Consider the following 12376-nt stretch of genomic DNA (forward strand, 5'->3'; position numbering starts at 1 on the left):
TGCGTGATGGTGATGGTAATGGCGTTTGATGCAGGCGCGCCTGGTACCACGTGGGTGACAGCAGAGGGGGCTGGCAGTCACACCAGTGAGGAGTCATTTGGGTGGTGGCCAGGCTGGCAACATCACTAGGCCAATTCCTGATAGATTTCATGCTGAAATCTGGTGGGACTTGGACGGCAGTGTATGGGCAGGCAACAGATCTCTCTCTGATCATGGTCGATCTGCCTATCTCCTAATGTATGGCCACCTTTATTCCTTGTTTTATATCATGTAATACGAGAGTTTACCTACACAATCTGTGCTAACTATTCTAAACCTGTTATCCCTCATACTGCATGGAGGTGGTAAAATTGGCCAATGAAGATTTGATGTGTGTATGCTCCTTTTATCTATGTGAATGAAAGTGATCTTAATTGTTTTTTTCCTTTTCTTAGGCCAACCCGAACAGTGAGGAGATCTGGCTGGCGGCCGTTAAGCTGGAGTCTGAGAACAATGAGTATGAGAGAGCCCGAAGACTGCTGGCGAAGGCGAGAAGCAGCGCCCCCACCGCCAGGGTAAAAGGCTTACTTTTATTTATGAAGAATACTTCATTGGAGAAGCATGTGATCAGTTTGATCAGCTGATTTGTAAGGTTCTGATTTGCTGGTCATAAGCATGTGTTAAAGTGTAACTGTCCGGCATAAAATCAAAAATCAATTCTTTATTTTTATCTGGTAAACAAGTAATAAGGATGCTAACCAGGCAATCCAAAAGTTAAAATCACTATTACTTTTCTTGCTGATAAATGATCATTCCCCAGTTTACCTAACTTATTTGGTACACACAACATTTGGTACACAAAAAGGAAGTTGCAGGGCATGCTGGGTTGTCCTTTTTTACTTCTCTACTTCCCTTCACACTTTACTATTGCTGCCTGATTGGCTGATTCCCTCCTGTTTACCCCTCCCACCCCTCTGTTCCGGGAGCCAGCAACTGAAGCCAATCCTGATGTAATTTCCTCCATTACTCTCCTCTGCCTAAAATGCCGAATATGGTATTTTACTGACCTACTATTTCTGTCGAGCAGCCCATAGTGAATTGAGGCCATTGTGTATTATGCCAGTGTGCTCAGTAATGCATGGTCTTCTCTCTGTGTGCCGCAGGTGTTTATGAAGCCTGTGAACTGGCCCTTAGTGAATTGAGGCCATTGTGTATTGTGCCAGTGCACTCACTATTTAATGGTCTTCACGCTGTGTGCCGTAGGTGTTTATGAAGTCCGTGAAGTTGGAGTGGCAGTGTGAACTGGCCCTTAGTGAATTGAGGCCATTGTGTATTGTGCCAGTGTACTCCGTAATGCATGGTCTTCTCTCTGTTTTCTGCAGGTGTTTATGAAGTCCGTGAAGCTGGAGTGGGTGTTGGGGAAGGTGGAGGTGGCTCTGGACTTGTGTGAAGAGGCTCTCAGACACTATGAGGATTTCCCTAAACTCTGGATGATGAAGGGTCAGATTGAGGAGCAGCGACAGCAGGTGGACAAGGCCCGAGAAGCCTATAATCAGGGGGTAAGTGTGGTCACCTTTGTGTGGGGTCAGCTCAGGAGAGGCTGTTACATCATCACAGAATATTTTGCACAATATAGCATAGCGTTGGTTGAATATCCCCCTGTTTGATTTGCTGGCCATTTGATTACAATGTGACCAAAATGTTCGAGTTGGTTAATTCAAATGCAGAGGTTTCCCCAAATTGCTTTAGAGTCTGGCGCTGCCGACTTTAGCGGTTATTAGCAAAGCCCCCAGGCATGCTAGAATCGCCACATTTGCTAGTTAAGGAGAACAGTGGGAACAAGGAATAGGGGGATATTTTTCATTCAATGACAACCTTGTAGTTTTTGTGAAAATCAGTTTCATAATAGGAATAATGTTTTTTAAATATGAGTAAATAAGAGATCAAGTTTATTAAAGGGATGTCCGAACTGCAAAGAAGACACCTACTTACCCGGGGCTTTCTTCAGCCCCTACCAGCCGTCCTGTGCCCTCGTCTCCGCTCTGCTTTCAGCCGTTGGCTTCCCGCTCCCCTCCGCTGCAGAGGCTGACCTCCCCAGGTCGTCCTCTGCTGCACCTGCATAGTACACTCCACACCATGTGAGGGTGATTGACAGCGGCTCTCGTGCCGGTGCAGTGGAGGACGACCTGGCGAGATTTGCCTCTGCACAGTCATGGACCGGGAGCCAGCCCCTCTCTTCCAGAGCCCACCATATCATGGACAAAATTTCATGCAGACTGGTATAGCTCAGGCTGCAGAGCCTCACGCTGCCAGCCCTCTGCATTTTGGCTATACTGGCCTGCATGGATGACAAGGGGTTAAAGAGAACCCGAGGCGGGGTTCTCACAATGAAATCCCAATACAGAGGCTGGGTCTGCCTATAGAGCCCAGCCTCTGTTGCTATATAGATCCCTGCTAAATCCCCCCTGTGCTCAGTCAGACCCCATAAATTACAGCCGCGCTATGCGGCTGTGTTTACCTTTGTAACGTCAGTCTTGGTCGCTCCCCCCGCCTCCTGCATCGCTCCGGACCCCGCCCACGTCCCTTCCCTCCAATCAGTGGGGAGGGAAGGGACGTGGGCGGGACCGGAGCGATGCAGGAGGCGGGGGAGAGCAGAGACTGACGTTCCAAAGGTAAACACAGCCGCTGCTGACACGCTGCGTGTCGGCAGCGCGGCTGTCATTTATGTGGTCTTGCTGAGCGCAGGGGGGATTTAGGGGGGATTTGATTAGCAACAGAGGCTGGACTCTATAGGCAGACCCAGCCTCTGTATTGGGATTTCGTTGTGAGAACCCCGCCTCGATTTCTCTTTAAAGAGGCTTGGGAGGGGGACTCCACATCTACCCCCTCCCCCCCCCCCCCCCCCCCCCTTCAAAGTCCCCCCTGCACTTATTCCCACTATTTTAAGCACATTTGGTGATTCTAGCATGTGTTTGGGCTTTGCCTTTGCACAAGGACAACCCATATAGGAAAAAAAAAACATCTTATGGAGACAGCCATTGCTGATTTGTGGTACCGGTTACTTACCTGGTTGCAATACTGACACTCTGGTCATAACGCTTAGAACATGTACAGTGATGCAAGAACAGCGAGAGCAAGCAGTGCGGCAGTGATGTGAAATCTACATCTTGGCAGGGATCACAGCTCCCAAACAGGGCATAGACAAATATCTCTCTAATTGAATCTGATAAGAGAGAGATCTGTCAGCTGCCCACACACCACAGGCCGTTTCCCCATCAATTTCATGCTGAAATTGATCCGGAATCGGCCTTGAGCGCCGCATTTGTCTGCCTCGCTGCCCCTAATGAAAAAGTGTGTGTGTGGGGGGGTGTAGTTAGTTGGTGTTGTATTTGTATCAAGCAATCCCTGCCTGTGCCGGATCCTGGGGATCTTGCTGTATTCTGATGTTCTGCCTCGGCAAGTTTTACAAGGTATGTTTCCTCTTGTGTATTACCTGCATTTTAGGAGGACTCTCTGTATTTATTGTTCTGACCATCATCCTATCCTTTATGCCTTGTTACAGCTGAAGAAATGCCCTCACTCCATCTCGCTGTGGCTTCTGCTCTCCCGATTGGAAGAGAATGTGGGTCAGCTGACCAGAGCTCGGGCTATCCTGGAAAAGAGTCGCCTGAAGAACCCCAAAACCCCTGAGCTGTGGTGAGTATAGACTGACATAGTTCGGTTTCATAAAAAAATAACAAAGGCTGGTTTCTGTGACGGGGCGGAGCTATGTGCTGGCACACGGTTGATATATAGCTTTGGTGAAGGTTATTACACAGATGGCGCGTCAGGTAGTTATAACCTCTAAGCGTTAGTGTACCTCTTGGTATTTTGGGTACACCAGAGTTATGCTTTAATTAGCTCTGTGCAAAGTTTAACCAGTGCATGGAATGCTCAGAGCTGCTGCTTCATGTCTGGCCTGTATGGCTTTACCTAACATATGCATCAAAGCAGAATTACGAGTATTCTTATTATTCGCCCTCCCTAGTGCAGAAGCTCCAGGCTTGTGTGTATGAAGTGTCTGATAACTTCTCTATCCCCCCTGCAGGTTGGAGTCGGTACGCCTGGAGTTCAGAGCTGGATTAAAGAACATTGCCAATACCCTGATGGCAAAGGCACTACAGGAATGTCCCAATTCAGGTGAGAAAGATCCGCATTGGGAAAGCTACAGTTAATAAGATGCAAAGTTATTCCCACTTAGGCAATTAGATGTCACGACATCTCTGACCTGGTTGTAAGCCAGCCAGGGCACTATCTACATGGAGTTAACATGTTCTCTCTGTATCTGAGTGAGTTTCCTCCAGACACCCCAGTTTCCTCCCACATCCCAGTAAAATTGCCCCTAGACTACAATGGACATATGACTATGGGACATACACTACATGATACATACCTAGACATATGACTATGGTAGGGATTAGATTGTGAGCCCCTCTTAGGTACAGTTAGAGACAAGACAATGTATTCTGTATAGTGCTACGGAAGATGTCTGCGTTATAGAAAGCCTAACTAATAATAAAATAATTACGCAGCGTGGAAATGGACCAATCCATTTTCAGGCTGTAAAATATCTCCCGATTTTTACGAGCATATGATTGACCATTGCTGTGTTACTAAGTGGCTCGGCAGCTGGGTACGTGCAAATCTCAGCCGAGACGCTGCTCTTACCTGTACATTTTAAATGTGAGATAAGTTCGTTTTCAGTTCCGCTTCCTGTTCGTTCGATCGGCCATCTTGTTCCGGCATGATGTCACAGAACTGTTTTGTCTTTTTCCAGGTATCCTCTGGGCGGAAGCCATATTCCTGGAAGCCCGGCCACAGCGGAAGATGAAGAGCGTAGACGCCCTGAAGAAGTGTGAACACGACCCGCATGTGCTGCTGGCGGTCGCCAAGTGAGTGCTCCGCTTCCTCCCTCTAATATTGATGAGGGGGCGCAAGCTGTTACCTGCTTTCATTTAGGCAATAGAAACAGTCATTAAACATTAAAGACCACTTTATAAATGTTGTTGCTGTTGGTAGTAACATTATTAGTTAATTGCAGTATAGTAAAGCATCGACAAGATGTCTCTGCCTGTAAAATCTGGTGATTATCTCTATGGTATTGTGATTTCCTGTATTCACTCTGCATTCTTCTCTGTTCTAAGTAAGCTGCATTTCCTTATGGTGGTGTATGTTTTATCTCTGCATTTTTTTCTTCAGTAAAGAGTTCTGACTAGTTATACTGGTGCCTATCTGCATGTTCAGAACACTCTGCTCCTTCAGTTTCCTCAAAAGTTATAATGGCCTGGAAAAAAGTTCTAACTGTAATAATCCGACTTTGATCCAGGCAGACATAATATTTAACAGTCACATGTTACTGCGACTATCCTTTTGTCGCTTTTTCCTCTCTATCAGGCTCTTCTGGAGCGAGCGGAAGATTTCCAAAGCACGGGATTGGTTTCACCGCACAGTGAAGATCGATTCTGACCTCGGCGATGCCTGGGCCACTTTCTATAAGTTTGAGCTGCAGCACGGCACAGAGGTGAGGCCTACTGCACGCCTAATGTGGATTTCTGACATCCGAAACCATTGCCTGCCCCCTGGTTTACAGTATTGTGTAATGAAAATGTGCAGTCACATGATTCAGGCAGGCAGCTCCTGCTTGACCTAACGAAGGGCCAGAGCAGCGGTTGGGGCAGAATCATGCAGCAAAGCATGCTGGGAGAAGGCGCCCTTTCCTGCTCTGCAAATGGCGTGAGATAGGCTGGGCTGACTTGCTATAATCATTTTATCTACGCAGCAAACCTGCACAATACAGATGCGTATAATGTAGCACTAGAAACTAGTCTGTTTCTGTAGCCACAAGGGGTGGTTCCATTTTTTTTCTGTTTTTTTTTTTTCCCGAAAGTTTCAATATAAGGCCTGTTTCCACTAGCTGTAAAGTGTGGCAGTTTTGCGCACGCTATTTTGGATGCGTAATCACAGCTTATTGACATCAATAGGCTGCATCCGAATTTGTGTGCGGCCAAAAATAATTGCTGCCGGCTAGTTTTCCGCCGACCGCAACCAAATCCTTATAGTCGTGCATGTGACTATAGTGTTTATGGCTGTGTCTTCACAATAGCACATGTGCTGCATCCAATCCGGAAACTGACGCTGCAACCAGTGGAAATAGGTCCTTAGATGTGACTGTGTGCATAAAATAACTTAAAATGGCACGCTAATGCTTAAAGTGTACCTGAGGCGGGGAGATATATATATATATATATATATATATATATATATATATAAAAAAAAAAAAAAGATACTTACCTTTGGCTTCCTCCAGCCCCCTCCAAGCGGATCGCTCCCTCCCCATCCTCTGAATTCTTTGCAATTTGGCCCATAAAGTCCTTTGGGGCCAGTCGGAGCAGAATGCTGTGAGCGACAGTAGCGCAATGGGGCGCATGCACGCAGCCGGGCCGTGCATGAGCAGTATGCCCCAGACCGAAGGACTTAACATGCAAATTGCTGAGAATCCAGGCAGAGCAGGACGACTGCAAAGGGGGCTGGAGGAAGCACCAGGTATGTATTTCTCCCCCACCCCCGGTCTCTGGTTCCCTTTTAAAGTAGGATTGACCTCCCTAAACTAAAATATATATATATATATATATATATATATATATATATATATATATATATATATATATATATATATATATATATATATATATATATATATATATATATATATATATATACACACCTACTCTTAGGTAGAGTAACGAACATATGAAAGCATTCGCTGTGTGTAAAAACGTTAACTTTCAATGCAGAGTGCAGTACAAAAGCCTGTTTCTTCACTCTGTCCCCCCTCCCTCCTCAAGTGACTCAGGCAAAGAGCCTTGTCTGGCTTGCAATGATTACATTTGCATTGTATTTACATATAAGCCCATAGACTGCAGTTCAGTCCAGTTAGGCAGTATCTGATATAACCACAGGAATTCGGTATTGCAAACCAAGCCAGTCAGGAAATAAAAAAACAAAACTGAACAATGCAAAAATGTTTTATGGCAGCACCCTAAGCCAGGGCTGTGGAATTTATACAAAAATCATCTGACTCCTAAGTTTATGAAACCTCTGACTCCAGGTACTCAAAATTGCTCTGACTCCACAGCCCTGCCCAAAACTGTGTGATATATTCCACACAGTCTGCAATAAAGTATAAGCCTGAACTGGGTGGAGCAGGACTAATCTTTTTCCATTTCTACTACAGGAACAACAGGAAGAGATTTATAAACGCTGTGAGAACGCAGAGCCGCGTCACGGAGAGATTTGGTGCTCCGTGTCCAAAGACATCAAGAACTGGCAGAATAAAATAGGAGAGATACTCGTTTTAGCGGCTGCTAAAGTCAAGAACACGTTCTGAGGAGGCCGCCGATGCGTTGCGTGGAAGTTCTTCCGCTTCGTTGGGCTGTCTGATAAACCCCTCCTTTTTTGTTTTTATTTTTTTTACTAAGCGAGCCCTATTTAAGTCCCTCATTCCTTGATGAGACTGGCGAGAGTGTGACAAGGGGCGGATATCGCTGTATTTTACATCCCAGAGCCCAGATGGTAATCCGTGGATTTTCTGTGAAAATTCGGACACTTGGGATCTGCCGACTTACGCCTACAGAGATGGACAATGGCACTGAATTCATTCTGGCTGCGCTGCGTCTCGGTGGCCACTAGGTGGAGACAGAGATCTGATCACCCACTTTGTTACAGATTGTATTCACAGTGATGCGTTGTCCGTGCAAAAACGGGTAGAGAAGCCCTTTTTCCAAATGCTTTGTGGTATTTCGCTGTGTTTTTGAAATATGTGTATAAAGTTGTTCATCAATGTGAAACTTGTCTCTTATCAGATTTTGTGCATTCTGTGCAAAAAAAAAGCTAGATTTAGTTTAGTATCAAAACGAGCGAGTCAAGTGAGGGCGTAGCGATAGTATTTGAATTTCGTTAGGCGAAGAGATATATAGTTTACAAAGCTGTGGTGGTTTGCTCATAGTTCTATAGGATGAGGCTTCTTCACCTAAAAAACTTGTCTTAAGTACCTAACGACCGTGTCACGCCAATGGGCGGCGTGACCGTGGCGGCAGCCCCAGGACCGCCTAGCACCGATTGGTGTCAAGTCCTGGAGCTGCAGTTTAGCAGGGAACGTGTGCGCAAATCCGCGATCGTTCTATGCCGGTTCACGGTACTCCGCTCCGTGATCAGCCTGCTAGCCGGGATCTAGTAGACTGTTTAGCTCCGAAAGGGGAAAGAATTCCCCTTTGTTTACAATTGTACAGCGCTGCTATCTCCTGCAGCGCTGTTCGAGGGACTGTCCCTCAGAGCGGCTCGTACTGCGTGGCCTCTCATAGGCTGATGCCTATGAGAGGCGGGGAACAGTGCTGATCGCCATCCTATGGCGATTTAGGACGGCACAGGGGAGAGGGAGAAGGGAGGGAGGGAAAAGCCTCCCTTCTTTCAATAAAAAAAAAATTGCAGTGTGTCCCGTTAAGGACATTAAAAGGAAGTGAACACAGCTACACCACCCTATGTTATTAAAAATGGCCTGGCCACTAGAGGGGTGTAAGCCTGAGGTCCTGAAGTGGTCAGTTGAAGTAAGAATATGGAAGCTGCCATTAGTGACTTTCTTTTAAAGTGTTGCCTACCTGGCTGTTGCGCTGAGTCTCTGGCTTGGAAATATTATGCAGGTGTTCTGGCTGCCTGCTTGCTGTCTACGTGAGTTAGGCACTTTGGCTGTGTGTGTGTGTGTGTGTGTGTGTGTGTGTGTGTGTGTGTGTGTGTGGGGGGGGGGGGGGGGGGGGGGGCTGCCATCTTGCTGGTGTTATCAGCACTAGGCTCAGAAGAGTTAGAATTCCTAAGCATTTCTATATGGGGAATGAAACGCTAATAATTCGGACTTGTAGGCAAATTTTAATGCCGATTTGCATGCAGCTTGAAATCAGCAGGAAGTAAGTTTAACTGGCCCAATCCCAAGCTCCACACAATGCACACTAAAATTAGCAAATTTGTCGGTTAATAGCATCTTACTGACCCTACTGTTAGCACATGCGCTGCACGTGTGTCAGTTTGTTGATTACTCCAGTGGTTTTTTAATTCTGTCTACTGCTGTGCTTTGCAGTCACCTCATCCAGTCAGCTGAAAGTCAGAAAGAATTAGTGCTTTCTTGCAGGGGAGGCTTAAAGGGCACCTGAACTGAGAGGGATCTGGTGGCTGCCATATTTATTTCCTTTTTAAAAAGAACCTGAGCTAGAGAGTTTTGTTAAAGAAACAAAAAACAAACATGCTACCTGATCCAGGGGGCTGGCTGGATGTCCATTACTGCCACTCTCTGCCGGTGCTGCATCCTGCAATCTGCGAAAAATGAAAAACCCCTGGGGTCACAGCGCTGCAGCTCTGGTTCTGTGTGTCTCAACACAGAGCAGGGAGGCGGGGAAAAGGAAGAGCTGGCCAGGTAGAGCAGTGGAAGGGGTGTACCTAACGCCAGAGTGGGCATTTTACAGGAGTGCCTCTCCTGTAAGGGATGACCCTGCCCCTCGTATATAGCAGCTTGTTGCCATTTTGGGTGGTGACAGGGTGGCTGAGAAGTTGCGTAGGGGACACAGGCATGGCACAGAGCAGGGAGCATGCCTCTGTGCCCCATCTGCCGACAACCCCTCCCTCCTCCGCCTTGTCTCGTCAGTGTTGTCGGAAATGAACGTGCAGCTAATATAGTCACACAAGTATTAATGTCAAAATAGCAAGAAACAATGCAGTAGCACACAAGTAGTTATGCAATACAGACCGTAGCATGCTAATACGTCACAAAGCAACAATAATGGATGACGCCCTTATCACAACCTCATCCGACTGACAAGGCGGAGTCCTTACCACCATCCTTATAACCGTAGTTGGTGCTGGACCAGATGGCCTTTTGGCCTCCGACAATCACAGATTATAGGGCTGAGTAATTAAAGACGATAAAATCAGTTGAATGCTTAACCAGAGCATTAGCATTGTTGCATTCCTAAAAGGGAGATTCCAATACAGGACCAATGGGTCCTCAAACTGACAACTTTTACGGTTCATTAAATCTAAACAAGACTTCTTATCCAAGGCTAAAGGCCTAGTAAATTAACTGTATCCAGACATTAACTAGTCAAGAAAATATCGGGTGGTTCTTCCATGAAGCAATGTGAATCACGAGCTTCCGGGAGGCATCAATTAGAGGGCGGCAAGAGGCGGCTCCCCTCCCCAAATGTTCCCCTCCTCACACTCCCTGTCTCCGCCTCTCTAGATGCACAGCGCCGCTTCACTCACCTGCTCTCAGCGATGGGATCTCCAACCGCCCATCCTGTGGCAATGGCTACAGCAGTGCTTCATGTGACCTGTTACATGCTGCCGGGTCACATGAGGCACCACTGTAGTCAGAGAGGAAGCAGGACTTCACGTGTGGCTGGTGATCCCATCGGAGCAGCACATACCTGGCATCCTGGTGATCAGATGCTGGCTGGGGGACAGCAGGTGGGAGATGCTTACAATGTATTCTATTGCTTCAGGCGGCAAAAAGTCTAGAACCGACCCTGGAAAATATCATAATTATCAAAGTAATGTTACTCAGAGGTTGTAGACTACACATTTTGATGAAGAATACTAATGTACATAGCAAGGGGGAGTGACAGGAACGCCAAGGGAGACACAGGGAGGTGGGTGCTTCAACCAGACCAGGAGTCCCTCCTAACTCGCCTATCCCAGACCGTGTGAAATCTCCCTGGCTTAACCTCTGTAGGCATTTATTAGATTTTTGTATGGAAGTTCTTTTTCCACTAACTCAATCCATTCCTGCAGTGTAGAGACATGAGGATAGCCAGCATCTACCTTTTATTAACCTAGGGGAGTGCAAAGTCTGAAATGAAAGTCTTGTCAGAAGAGGGAATCTCCTCATCCGACAAATAGCAGGATCCAGAGTGCAGGGCATCCCACGTGATTGTGGAGAAAGTCCACTGTATCCTGTAGTCTTTTATGGGTGGACCGAACCACAGAAGATGTAAAATGGAGGCAATGAAAGTTTGACAATGGGGGCAACCTGCAGGATAGTCTCTTCATAACGTCCTCATTCTCGCCGGTGTGAGATTTGTGTGATGTACTATATATGTTTGCGTAAGCCTGTCTTTCACACAAGGTGAAACCTTTTTTGACCGCTTCAAAAGCATCCTCCCAGTCCTCCTCATCCATCTCAATTTGCTCCTCTTTCCAACTTGCCTTAAAGGGAACCTGAAGCGAGAAATAAATGGAGGCTGCCATATTTATTTCCTGTTAAACTATACCAGTTGCCTGGCAGCCCGGCTGATCTATTTGGCTGCAGTAGTGTCTGAATCGCACCAGGAAAACTCATGCATAATCTTGTCAGATCTGACAGATGTCTGATGTCACAAATGCCTTATCTCCTGCATGCTATTTTATATGCGGTCCCAGATAAACAGTACAACAGCCTGCGGGCCATAGTTTGCCCACCGCTGCTCTAGTGTGTGCAGGTCTGGAAAAAGTTCTATTAGTTTCTTAAGAAGGTTTCCCAGGTTGCAGTATATTTAGGGCATTGCAGTAGGAAGTGATTCTCATCCTGGAGAGTCTTCTGCTCACATTGGCCTCATTTCTGGTAGCTATGTGAGGTAAATATTTTTTTGTTGGTAAAATACCTCATTTATTTTCCTCTTCTTTCTTTTTTTTGTTTTAGCAATTCTGAAAGCTGTGTATGCATTTCCGAACATGTGGTAAAACATACGGGAAAAATGCATAAAGTTTGGTAAAACGTGCGGTATTTCAGTGGTAAGCATGCGGTCAATAAATTATAGTAGACTTTAATTGTCTTCCATATGCTTACCTGCCCAACTTTTTGAGATAAGTAAGAGGGACACGTAAGTCACGCCCCCGTCACACCCCTAGTCACGCATACCATAAATATTTCATGTGGTTTTATAATTCAACCCACACTGGTCCTTTCTATCCTGGCTCATTTCCTTCGTATTGACATTTTAAAATATATATATATTAGAAAGAGGGTCAAAGTCCTGAAAGGGGGACAAATGAGGAGGAAAGAGTGACAGGGCTCCCAGAGAGGGACACTTGAGAGCTATGCATGTGTTAGGCTAGTCTTTGAAAGATTTTTTTTTTTTTGGGGGGGGGGGGGGGGGAGAAAGGTGTATTTGATTATGGAGCAACCTGCAGAAAGTATATTTATAGGCATCGCCTATAAAAAAATAAAATCCAGAAAATGTTTGGGGTTTTATTTCTACTATTCTTTCCTATTACACAGCCTGAATAAGAACTCCAGTAAAAACTGCAAAATTAATACAAATTGACATTACTGCCAGGT

The 12376-nt window shown here is 46.1% G+C and overlaps 1 protein-coding gene and 1 pseudogene across 5 annotated transcripts in view; one reads left to right on the forward strand and one right to left on the reverse strand.

Annotated features, from left to right (window-relative positions):
• The window catches only part of LOC137541587 (pre-mRNA-processing factor 6-like), a 49913-nt pseudogene extending 42048 nt beyond the window's left edge, over positions 1-7865 (forward strand).
• LOC137541584 (sterile alpha motif domain-containing protein 10-like) overlaps positions 1-12376 on the reverse strand; it is a 597983-nt gene that overhangs the window by 134238 nt on the left and 451369 nt on the right. The gene's annotated exons all lie outside the window — the stretch shown is intronic.

This window comes from Hyperolius riggenbachi, chromosome 12 (assembly GCF_040937935.1).
Source record: "Hyperolius riggenbachi isolate aHypRig1 chromosome 12, aHypRig1.pri, whole genome shotgun sequence".
NCBI classification, from domain to species: Eukaryota; Metazoa; Chordata; class Amphibia; order Anura; family Hyperoliidae; genus Hyperolius; species Hyperolius riggenbachi.